This window comes from Mirounga leonina, unplaced genomic scaffold (assembly GCF_011800145.1).
Source record: "Mirounga leonina isolate KUSES-001 unplaced genomic scaffold, KU_Mleo_1.0 Mir_507, whole genome shotgun sequence".
Taxonomy (NCBI): Eukaryota; Metazoa; Chordata; class Mammalia; order Carnivora; family Phocidae; genus Mirounga; species Mirounga leonina.
In genome coordinates this window covers 3,066,282-3,077,824 of record NW_023270789.1, presented here as the reverse complement: position 1 = coordinate 3,077,824, position 11,543 = coordinate 3,066,282, and positions in this window count along the sequence as shown.

The following is an 11,543-nucleotide window of genomic DNA, read 5'->3' as shown; positions in this document are numbered from 1 at the left end:
ACTTTTTTGAAGAGCCTCCATACCATTTCATTTCACTTTAAATTTTAAAAACTTAATTAAGTAGTACAGGAGATAAGCAATTTGAACATCTAGGTTCTCCTTGTTGGGAGAAAGGAGGAATGACCTTCAAATCCGGTGATTTATAAAATGGCTTAGCTTTTTTTTTTTCTTTTTTAAAGATTTTATTTATTTGACAGAGAGAGACACAGCGAGAGAGGGAACACAAGCAGGGGGAGTGGGAGAGGGAGAAGCAGGCTTCCCGCCGAGCAGGGAGCCTGATGCGGGGCTCGATCCCAGGACCCTGGGATCATGACCTGGGCTGAAGGCAGACGCTTAACTACTGAGCCACCCAGGCGCCCCTAAAATGGCTTAGCTTTGCTTCACCTCCCCTATAAGATGCCCTGAAGGTAAAGCTGGAAGGTGCGCTGTAGGTCACATCGTCTTACCCAGCCTGAACCATTTAGCAAGGGGACTGTCAGGCCTTTGCATTTCTTGACCCACCAGCCCATGCCTTTCGGGAAGTCTCTCTGCCCACCCTCCAATGCAGAGAAGAGAGATGGCCCCATGTCAGTGCTGCATGGCTTTCCTCCCACGGGAGAGCCTAAGGAAAGCAAAGCCAGCAAGGCTCCTTATGCCAAAGGCAGGATGGTTTCCGCAACTGGTGACTCCAGGGAGCCAACCTAACTCAGAGACAGCCAAACCTCGGGAAGCACAGCCTGCCCCAAAAGAGAGCACACTAAGGGTGTGGCTAAGGCCCCAGGGAGGGGCTGGTCCAGCAGCTGGAGGCCATTAAAATGTGGCAAAGGCTCCCTTCTTTGTTCTCAGGATCAATTTAAAGCGCTACCAGCCTCTTGGGCAGGGACTTCAATTCCAGGAACAGGGACTCAGGGCCATCCAGACAGAATCTTGACTCAAATACAGGATGTCATTTTTAAAAACTCTTTTTTTTTTTTTTTGAAAGAACAGACTTAAAAAGAAAATCATGCACAGTCCCACCCTACACCCCAGCAAATTCACTGTTTTCATTTTTCCATGTTCTTCTCCATTGCTAATGCAATTTTTATTGCTCTTGTTACTCCATCAGTCATGCCTAGATTTCTCTTGTCTCCTCCCCACCTCGGAAGGCAGTTCTACCCAAACTATTGTCATTTGCAGGTTTCTGGGATCAGAGGGGGAAAGAGTGGCGGCTCTCCTTCTCTATGTCTCTCGGCTCACTCCCCGCAACACACACACACACACACACACACACACACTCTCCCACACTCCTTCCCTCCTTCTGTCCAGGTGCCCTCCTTTCTGTTGGTGATGTGTCTTCAATGACTAGCTGACTCCAGTTCATTGCCCACCTTCTTCGGGAAAGGCACTTGTTAGGAACAGAAATGTGCTTTTTCAGCCTCATGCCCGGTCTGGTTGCGAGCCTGCCCGGAGTGTGTCATTGCAGAAGGACGTGTAAGTGCAATTGACCTCCTGGAGCACAGCCTGGGCATGCTGCCCTGGGCCAAGATCACCCCTCCCTGCTCCCTGCTTCCGTTCCCTGTTCCTGCTCCAGAATTCTCTCTCTCTCCACTGATAACAGCTCTCCAAACCTCCGCTTACATTAAGTGACTAAGGGAAGGGTTTTCTAAAGGATTTATAGTGTTTGTATACCATCATGATGCATCCCATCTTTTACATTTCTCAAAGTCTTAAAACTATGACTTTGGTATTCCTAGCAGGCACAGAGTATGATTTAAGGATTATGGCTCTTTGCAGTACCTCCAAACTAGCACCATTCAGGTTCCTGCCCATAATGGGATCATGACACAGGACTTGGGGGATTCCCAACCCCTCCCCCCCCCCGGCAATTTCTGTTTCCCACCTCCTGTGTCACTCACTCCTAGGCCTTCCTTCAGTTCTGAGACCCCCGGTGATGCTCCCTGGCTGCTCGTTCCAGCCTCGCTGCACATCCGGGCCTCTTGTTTCAGGGGATCTGACTATTTTCTGGGTGCTGGGTTGCTTAGGTTTTCTACTGGGGTATTTTGTATTACGACTCCTCTAACTATCATGACTTAGCAGAAGATGTGTAAACCGATATCTCAGAAATGGGCAGGCAGGGGAAGTTAGGACACAGGACTCAGTTTGGAACTCTCCATCCACTGAGTCTGGACTAACACTCAGTGTCCTGGATTCCTGTTCTTGAAGGGTATTTTTTTCATTGATCAGCTTTCCCCTTTTTAATGAAAAGAACTTTGGTCTAGATTAAGTTCAAGGACCTGAAAATCAATGTTGGAAGACTAGATAACTGTGTGACTGAAGGCAGAGAGGCCGAGATCGGATCCTGGCCGTGCCGTAGACTAAACATTGTAAGCTTGAAAAAGGTGCTGCTCTCCTAACCTCAGATTCTGCATGTATAAAACGGGGTTACTACTAACTACCTCCTTGGTTTGCTGATAGTAGGTGAGATAATGTATATAAAACTCTTAGCACACTACCTAGCTGGCACATAGTGCTCTATGGTCATATTTTAAAAATTACCTACTGACAATTACTGAGCAATCGCGATTTTATTAGTACACTAATTTGTATTAATTAGGGTACTTTTAATGTCAAGTCACAAAAATCTCAATCCAACTGGCTTAAAAATTAAGAAAACAATTTTTTTCACATAGCAGTAAGTCTCCAAACTGGGGGGCTCCAGGGTTAATTGGATCAGTGGATCAACAATGTCACCAAGGACCCAGGTAATTTCCATCTTTGTTCCCTGCCATTCTTGTCATATTGCCTTTGTCTGTAGGCCAGGTCTCTTCCATGTCTATAAATTGGCTTACACATAACCAGCGTCACAGCCAGGCACAACAGCATCCAAGCAAGAGGACATCACATGTGTATGTGAGTTTTTGTTAAAAAATAGATTTTTCCATTTCTGGCCATGAACATGTAGCTGATATTGGAATTGCCTTTTGCCATAAAGAATTACAAAACTGGACAAAATATATGAAAAAACTGTTTTCCACCATTGTACACAGTCAATGCAGGATGATTCTCAAGAGAAGTGGAAAAAATTAGATGAGCTCTACAATTGCTCTGGCTTTCTTCCTGGAGACATTTCTGGATCCCAACGCAGTGATCCCACACGGAGCATGGCAACCTCTCCAAGTCTGGGAGACAGAGATCAGAGTCTGGGGACATGGAGTTTAGAATGGGGGAGTCAGAGCCCTGGAGGGACGAAAGCCACACAGAAAGAGCCCCCAGCAATCTGCTCAAGGGGAAACTTCGAGTCTTTGGTTGAAACTAGGCTGCATAAATTCAGAGTAAAACTGCACGGGGCTGGGTAATAAAACAACTCTTGAAGCTGCCTAATTCTGTGTTCACACAGGAATGACAGTTGTTGTAGCCTAGCTGGCTAGACTGGAGAGTCTTCTCTGGGTACCTGGGCATTCACTAGGGACTCCAGAAGGGTCATGCCTTAGTAGTAAAGCTAAATGAACCCCAGATTAAAAGCAACTTGCTTAATGATAGTTAAAAAGTGCTCAAAAGAATCAAGTTTTTTGTTTTTTGGGGGTTGTTTTTGTTTTTGTTTTGTTTCATGCAATACTTAGGATATTTCACTAAAAAATTGCTCATTGAAGTTCAAGATTAACTGGGCATTCTGTGTTTTAGTGGCTACATCTGGCAACACTGGATAAATGTACTATAGTTATGGACATGTTAACATCAAGGGAAGCTGGGGGAAGGAGATACAGGAACTCTGTGCTACCTTTGCAACTCTTCTGTAAATCTAACATTACTTCAAATAAAAGGCTAAAAAATTAAATATATAAAAGATTTTTTTAAAGATTTTATTGATTAGAGAGAGAGAGAGAGCATTAGTGGGGGGAGGGGAAGAAGGAGAGGGAGAGAAGCAGACTCTACGCTGTGTGGGGAGCCTGACGTGGGGCTCTATCCCAGGACCCTGACATCATGACCTGAGCCAAAGTCAGATGCTTAACCGACTGAGCCACCCAAGAGCCCCAAGTTTATAAAAGATTTTTAATGACATGAGAAAATGTTCTTACATGAAAACGAACAAGAAACAGAGCTGTGTATTCATTGTGATAATATCTATGTATTTTTTAAAATAAAATGTATCCTTAAGGGGTGAAAAACATTGAAAAGAAATATATAACTATTAACAGTGGTTATTGCTGGATAATTATAATCTGGACTGCTTTATTTTATTTTTTTTTATACTTTCCAGATTTCCAACTCTTGTATAGAAAGCAAACATTATTTCTAATAATAAAAACGTTTGAAGTAGTTAAAAAGAACTGAGCTGTAAATAAATAAAATCTTAAAAAAAGGGGGGGGGCGCCTGGGTGGCTTAGTCGGTTAAGCATCTGCCTTTGGCTCAGGCCATGATCTTGGAGTCCCGGGATTGAGTCCCACATCAGGCTCCCTGATCAGTGGGGAGTCTGCTTCTCCCTCTGACCCCCACCCCACTCTCGTGCTCTCTCTCTCTCTCAAATAAAGAAATAAAATCTTAAAAAAAAAAAAGAGGGGCACCTGGGTGGCTCAGTCGTTAAGCGTCTGCCTTCGGCTCAGGTCATGATCCCAGGGTCCTGGGATCGAGCCCCGCATCGGGCTTCCTGCTCAGCGGGAAGCCTGCTTCTCTCTCTCTCCCACTCCCCCTGCTTGTGTTCCCTCTCTCACTGTGTCTCTCTGTCAAATAAATAAATAAAATCTTTAAAAAAAAAAAAAAAAGAACTGAGCTATCTGCAGGTAACCTAATTGCCTCCTCATGCAAAGCCCATCACTCTTTCAAGGAAGACAGCAAAATCCAGATACTTAACTCTCACAATGCCTAGCATCCAATAGTTACTAAACATGCAAAGAAGCAGAGAAATGTGACTCTTAACCAGAAGAAAAATCAGACTTAAAGGTGATAGTCATGGTGGAATTTTAAAAAAAGGAATTTAAATGGCTATTATAAACATGTCCAAGAATTCAAGACCAAACATGAAAATAATAAAGGCGTACTTGGAAACAACTACAAAAATAATGAAATAGAACTTCTAGAACTGAAAATACAATATCTGAAGTAAAAAATTCACTGGATGGGCTTACCAGAATAATCAACACTGTAGAAGAAAAGATGAATGAACTTGAAGACATAGCAATAAAAGCTATCAAAACTGAAGCACAGACAGAAAAAGCTTTTCAAACAATGGGCGGAGCCACAGTGACCTCTGGAATAATATCAAGTGACATATAATTGGAGTTCAGAAAGAGAAAAAAGGACAATGAGGGCCAAAAATATATTTGAGGAAATAGTAGCCAAAATTTTTCAAAATTCACTATAAACTATAAAAGCATAGATCTTAAAATTTTAATAAACTCCCGACAGGACAAACACAAAGAAAATCACAGCAGAACACATCATAATAAAATTGCTGAAAACCAGTGATAAAGAGGAAAACTTAAAGAGAAAGAGATACTTGGGGTGCCTGGGTGGCTCAGTTGTTAAGCATCTGCCTTCGGCTCAGGTCATGATCCCAGGGTCCTGGGATTGAGCCCTGCATTGGGCTCCCTGCTCAGTGGGAAGCCTGCTTCTCCCTCCCCCACTCCCCCTGCTTGTGTTCCCTCTCTTGCTGTGTCTCTCTCTTCAAATGAATAAATAAAACCTTAAAAAAAAAAGAGAGAGAACGAGATACATTGTAAACAGGCAAACAAAGATAAAAATAACGGCTGACTTCTTGTCAAAAACCCTGTAAGCCAGAGACAACAAAATGACATCTTTAAAGTTCTGAGAGAAAAAGAAAGCTTACAACCTAGAATTCTATATCCAGGGGAAATAATACAAACAAAACAAAGACATTTTTAGGTAAACAAAAGCTGAGAGGATTTATCACCAGCAGACTTATACTACAAAAAAATGTTAAAGTTTTTAAAGTGGAAGGAAAGCAATACCAGATGGAAGCTTGGAACCACACAAAGAAATGAAGGGCTCTGGAAATGTAAGGATGTGGACAAATATGAGACATTTTTCTTATTTAAAAAAAATGTGAAGTAATTATCTAAAGCAAAAAAAACAATGATGTAGTCTGAGATTTATAACATATGTAGAACAAAATTAATGGGAAAAAATAGTACAAAGGAAGAGAAGAGTAAATGGAAGTACAATGTTGTAAGACTTCTATATTTACACGAGATAGATCATGACAAGTTGAAGACACATATTGTAAGCTCAGAAACCATTTAAAAAAGAGTAGCAAAGAGGTATAGCTAAAAGCTGAAACAAATAAAAAGGAATACTAAAAAACAAAATGAAACTTTGACCAAATAAAGGCAGAAAAAGAAAGGAACAGAAAAAATGAGATAAATAGAAAACAAATAGCAGGGCTCCTGCATGGCTCATCAATTAAGCGCCTGCCTTTGGCTGACTTCATGATCCCAGAGTCCTGGGATCGAGTCCCACATCGGGCTCCCTGCTCAGCAGGGGGTCTTGTTCTCCATTTCCCTCTGCCCCTGCCCTCTGCTCAGGCTCTCTGTCTCTCACTCTCTCTCAAAAAAATAAATAAAATCTTTAAAAAAAAAAAAAGAAAATAAATAGCAGGATCATAGACTTAAACTCAATTACATCGAAATTGCATTAAATGTAAACGTTTCAGATATCCTAATTATAAGGCAGGGATTGCCAGAATGGATAAGAAAGCAAAACCCAACTATATACTATCTAATAAAATTGTACTTTAAATATAAAGTCACCAACAGGTAAAGGTAAAAGGATGAAAAAAGATAAACCATGAAAACATGACTTTGGAAAAAAATCTATATAACATGTAATGGATGAAGAACTTTATTCAAAATATATAATGAACTCTTATAACTCATGAATAAGAAGACAAACATCCCAATTAAAAATGGGTGAAATATTTGAATAGGCATTTTACCAAAGAAGATATACAGATGGCAAATAAGCACATGAAAAGATACTCCACGTAGTTAGTCACTAAGGAAATGCAAATTAAAACCACAATGAGATTCTACTACAGACCCACTGGAATAACCTAAATTAAATATGTCTGACAATACCAAGTGTTGACAAGGGCACAGAGGAACTGAAACTCTCATATATTTTGGGTAGAAATGCCAAGTAATATATTCCAAAATGCTACTTTGGAAACAGTTGGGCAGTGTCTTATAAATTTAAACATAAAACATAAAACTTGAGAAAAAAAATTTTCTCAAGAGAAACAAAAGGTATATCCACACAAACACTTTCTTGCAAGTGTTTATAGTACCTTTTTTCATAATAAACAAAAACTGGAAAGAACCCAAATTTGCATCAACTGGTAAATGGATATGCAAACTGAGTTATCTCTATATAATGGAATACTCCTCAGCAATAAAAGGGAGTGAACTGCTGATCCATACAACAACGTGGATGAATCTTAAAAGCATTATGCTGTGTGAAAGAAGCCTGACATACAAGACTATATCTGTATAATTTGATTTATATAAAATTTTAGAAGGGTAAAACTATAGTGATAGAAAACTGATCAGTGGTTGCAGGGCCTAGGTATGAAGGGAGGGGATTGACTACAGAGGGGCACAGGGATCTTTAGTGGGAGATGGAAGTATTCTTTTTTTTTTTAAGATTTAATTTTTTTAAGTAATCTCTATACCCAACATGTGGCTTGAACTCACAATCCTGAGATCAAGAATCACATGCTCTTCCGACTGAGTTAGCCAGGTGCCCTGGAAATATTCTTGATCATGATTGTGGTGGTGGTTACATGACTTTGTAAAAACTCCTCAAACTATACTTAAATTGGTGAATTTTATTATATATAAATTATGCCTCAATAAACCTTAAAAATGGTAAGAGGAAAACAGAAACAAGAAAAAGCAGTAATCATAAAAAAGCTGGAGTGATGTTGATGTAAGGAAGAGATTGCAAGAGCCCTCCCAGAAGACTTTGCCTTACATCGCGATGGCCAGAGTTTTCTCACTGGTCATGCTTAAACCAATCACTGACAAGGGAATTAAACTTATAAGTCTTCAAGTTTAGAGCTTTAGAGACCTCTAGTTGTAGAGCAATCAAGAATTCCCCTGGGGATGGAGCCAGCCTCCCTTAGGGCATACGGTTCAACAGAGGTGGGCAGACTCCTCAGCAACAGGGAGGTTTCTTAGGAAAAAAGGAGGGAGGTGTACTACTTGGGGTAACTGTAGCAGCTGGAACAAGTAAGCCCCACATTCCAGGGACTTAACACCATCGAAGTTTATTTCTCCCTACCGTAACAGGACAATTGCTGGTGTTCCCGGCTGGGGACAGCTTTCCTCCATATAGCGATTTGGGGACCCTTGTTTCTTTCCCATCTTGAGGATCTGTCCTCTTAAGCCTCTGCTTCCCAACTAGCAGAAGGGAAGAGAGTATAAAAAAGCCACAAAACTACTTTTTAACCTGCTCCCCTCCAAGTTATATGTGTAATTTCTGTCATTTCATCTAGGCTGAAAGGAAGCTAGAAATGTAGTCCCCAGTGGGAGGACCAATTTCCGGTGATGATTCCACAATGGGGAGCGGGGCACACATTTTGGTAGGCAGTCATGGTGGAGGTGGGGACACTCACTGTTGAGTGCCAAACCAACAGCTTCTATCTTATGAATATACAATGAACCCTTTCTCAATTCCCAAAATAATCCTTTGCCATAAATATTACTATAGTAGTCCCCATTTTACAGATGTGGAAACTGAGACCCAGAGAGGTTAAATAAACTCGTGCCAGGTCAGAGGGCTTTTTTAAGTGGCAGAGCCTGAATGTTCACCTACGCTGTGTGACTTCAGTCCTCTTAACCTTCATTTCTACGTTGCCTGAAGAAAAGCATCACCACTCCTTTATCACTTGACTTTTGGACCTTCTGGCCCAGGTGAGTGTCAGAAGGAAAACTTTAGAGAATGGGCCACACAGATGAGAAGCAGGAGTCTGCTTTAGACTCATCAGGTTGGGTTTTCTTTGTTTTGTTTTTTTTGTCACAGTATTATGGACTCTGAAAACACTAAACCAGCCCCTCTTTTATAGACTAATGTTGGCCCATGTCCAGGCACATGAGAAAAGTTTAGTACAAGTATGTCTGTTCAAATGAGTCCTAACTCTCTCATTTGGCAGGATGACTAGTTCCCATGACTCACAATCTCCCCCTGCCCTCGCAAGTTAAAGTTTTTCACTGTTTTTTTTTTTTTTAATTTATATTAGCATGCAGTGAAGAGTGGTAAACTTTTTTTTTCTTTAAAGATTTTATTTATTTATTTGACACAGAGAGAGACAGCGAGAGAGGGAACACAAGCAGGGGGAGTGGGAGAGGGAGAAGCAGGCTTCTTGCCGAGCAGGGAACCCAGTGCGGGGCTTGATCCCAGGACCCTGGGATCGTTACCTGAGCTGAAGGCAGACGCTTTACAACAGAGCCACCCAGGCACCCCAGGGGGTGGTAAGCTTTTATTTTTCTTGGTTTTCATCATAATCTTTGACCACCCCTGGCATTCTGTATCTCACACATTGCTTAAGACTGCAGCAGAAGGTTTTCTAGGAATAGGAGGGAGCACAGGTGAAGGGGAGGGCTTCAGGGTTTTTTTTCAATTTCTTAAGATAGTACCATCCACATCTCATTTTTTTTATTAAAAACTAAAACGCCTCTCCCTATAGCTGCCACTGTGGGATGAATGGGTTGGAGGAAGAGAATGCTAAGTAAGTTCATTCTGATTCAAAGTCCTTGGTACATTACTTGAAAATGTGTTTACAGAGGGTGAATTTCTTCTCCTCAAAGAGAGAGCCCCATTCAAGCCATTCACCTCTTTAATCAGAGCTCAGGAACTTTCCAAGTTAATTTATTTTAAGCAATTTCCTGCTGGAAATCCAGCACAGAGTGGTCATACCCTCCATTTGAAGTGCTAATAATTTACATTGTAACTCCCGCCGGCCCCCTTGCCTGCATTTGGCATAGTTTGTGGAATCATTTTAATATTCCATAATCACTTTAATATACTGTGTAATCTCAGACAAGTTACTCAGGCTCTCTGGGCCTCCGATGCCTCATTTGTAAATCGAGAGGGTTGGACTAAATAAGTGGTTTTGGATTATTTTTTTCCCAAATAAAATGTGATTGACACTCCAACAGATGAAAGAGACACAAACCACGCTAGTCGGAACTGACACATTTATTGAGCAGACCTACTCTGTGTCAGGCGCTGTGCCGGGCGCTGGCATCCAAAGCTGAGTAGAATGCAGCTTCTGATCCCATTGGTGGGGAGACAGACACGCACAGGACTGTTGTTTAACTCTAAGACACACATTAAACAAAGAGCCAGAGATACCCACAGGGCATTGCGGGGAGAGGGACACCAGCCTGGAAATAGGAGTGATGAGCAGAAGCCCCGAGTCACATCCCTTGGCCTCTCCTGGGCTTTCCACAAAGCTGTGGGGGGACAGTTCAGCGCATGCCATCAGCGACCCACCTCGAGCACACCCGTGTCCCTCCACCTGCCTGCGTCAAGACTCTAGGCTAGGACAGGTGCAGACCAGAGGAATGGAGGAGTTAATGTCGCGGTGTTGGGGTGGGGGGGGGCAATTCCAACAGTTGAGGCTGGAGAGTGAGAGAGTAATGCCTGAACCTTCTGTTTCCACTGGGATGGACGGGACAGTTCAGAGGCCCATTCTACCCAGTTGGCCCACAGCAGTACCCTTTCGGTAACACATGCTTTATTGACTTTCTCTCCTCCACTGACTGGCTCCCCCTGCTTCTTCACCGCTGCTTTCTGAGCTCACTTCCCAAAGAAATGACTCACACCCGTCAGTGTCCCACGTTTTGCTTTCAAGGGAACCCAACCCTCCAGAGTGGCCATGTGGAGTAGAATGAAGAGCATTTCGGAGGTTGGGCAGCAAACGGAAGGGAGAAGCAGCAGAGTGTGGGGAACCCCGAGCAGTTCAGGGCTGGCTGGACCTTCACAAGTGAGCTGTTGACTATGTAGAACCCAAGGTGAGTGACCATCCCCCCACCCAGGACTTGCTCGGACCCTTGCAACCCTCCACCCATTGTGTGCTCAGAGAAAGCGAGTGAATTCTAATATTTGTCAGCCAGTGTGGACAGATGCCCAGTGCCCCGTGCTAGGGTGAGGGGAGGAGAGGCCGCTGTCTGCTTCTCTCAGAAAAGATGTCCTTTCTCAGGAGCTCCTGGGTCGCTGATGGGATGCCACACCTCTGCCACACGGGGCCTCAAGTTCCAGGGTGGCCCGGCTCAGCCTTATCACATTCCATCCTTTCCCTGGAAGCAGAGTTCATTGTGATTATTACCTCATTGTATTTAATCTGCAAATGAGGAATGAGAATGTAAAATGTCTCTTGAAGGGCAGGAGGTGTGCAATAGAATATGACAGTAGTAGGGAGGATGGGAAACGGGGTCCTACTTTGTGCACATGCATGAGCCGCAAAGAAAGGAAAATGAAAAGAGTCAAACTAGGGAAGGGGAAAATAACAGTGGCAAGTTATTCAAAGGTTATTCAAAATTCGTGCTTTTTGTCCTATTCATTTGCT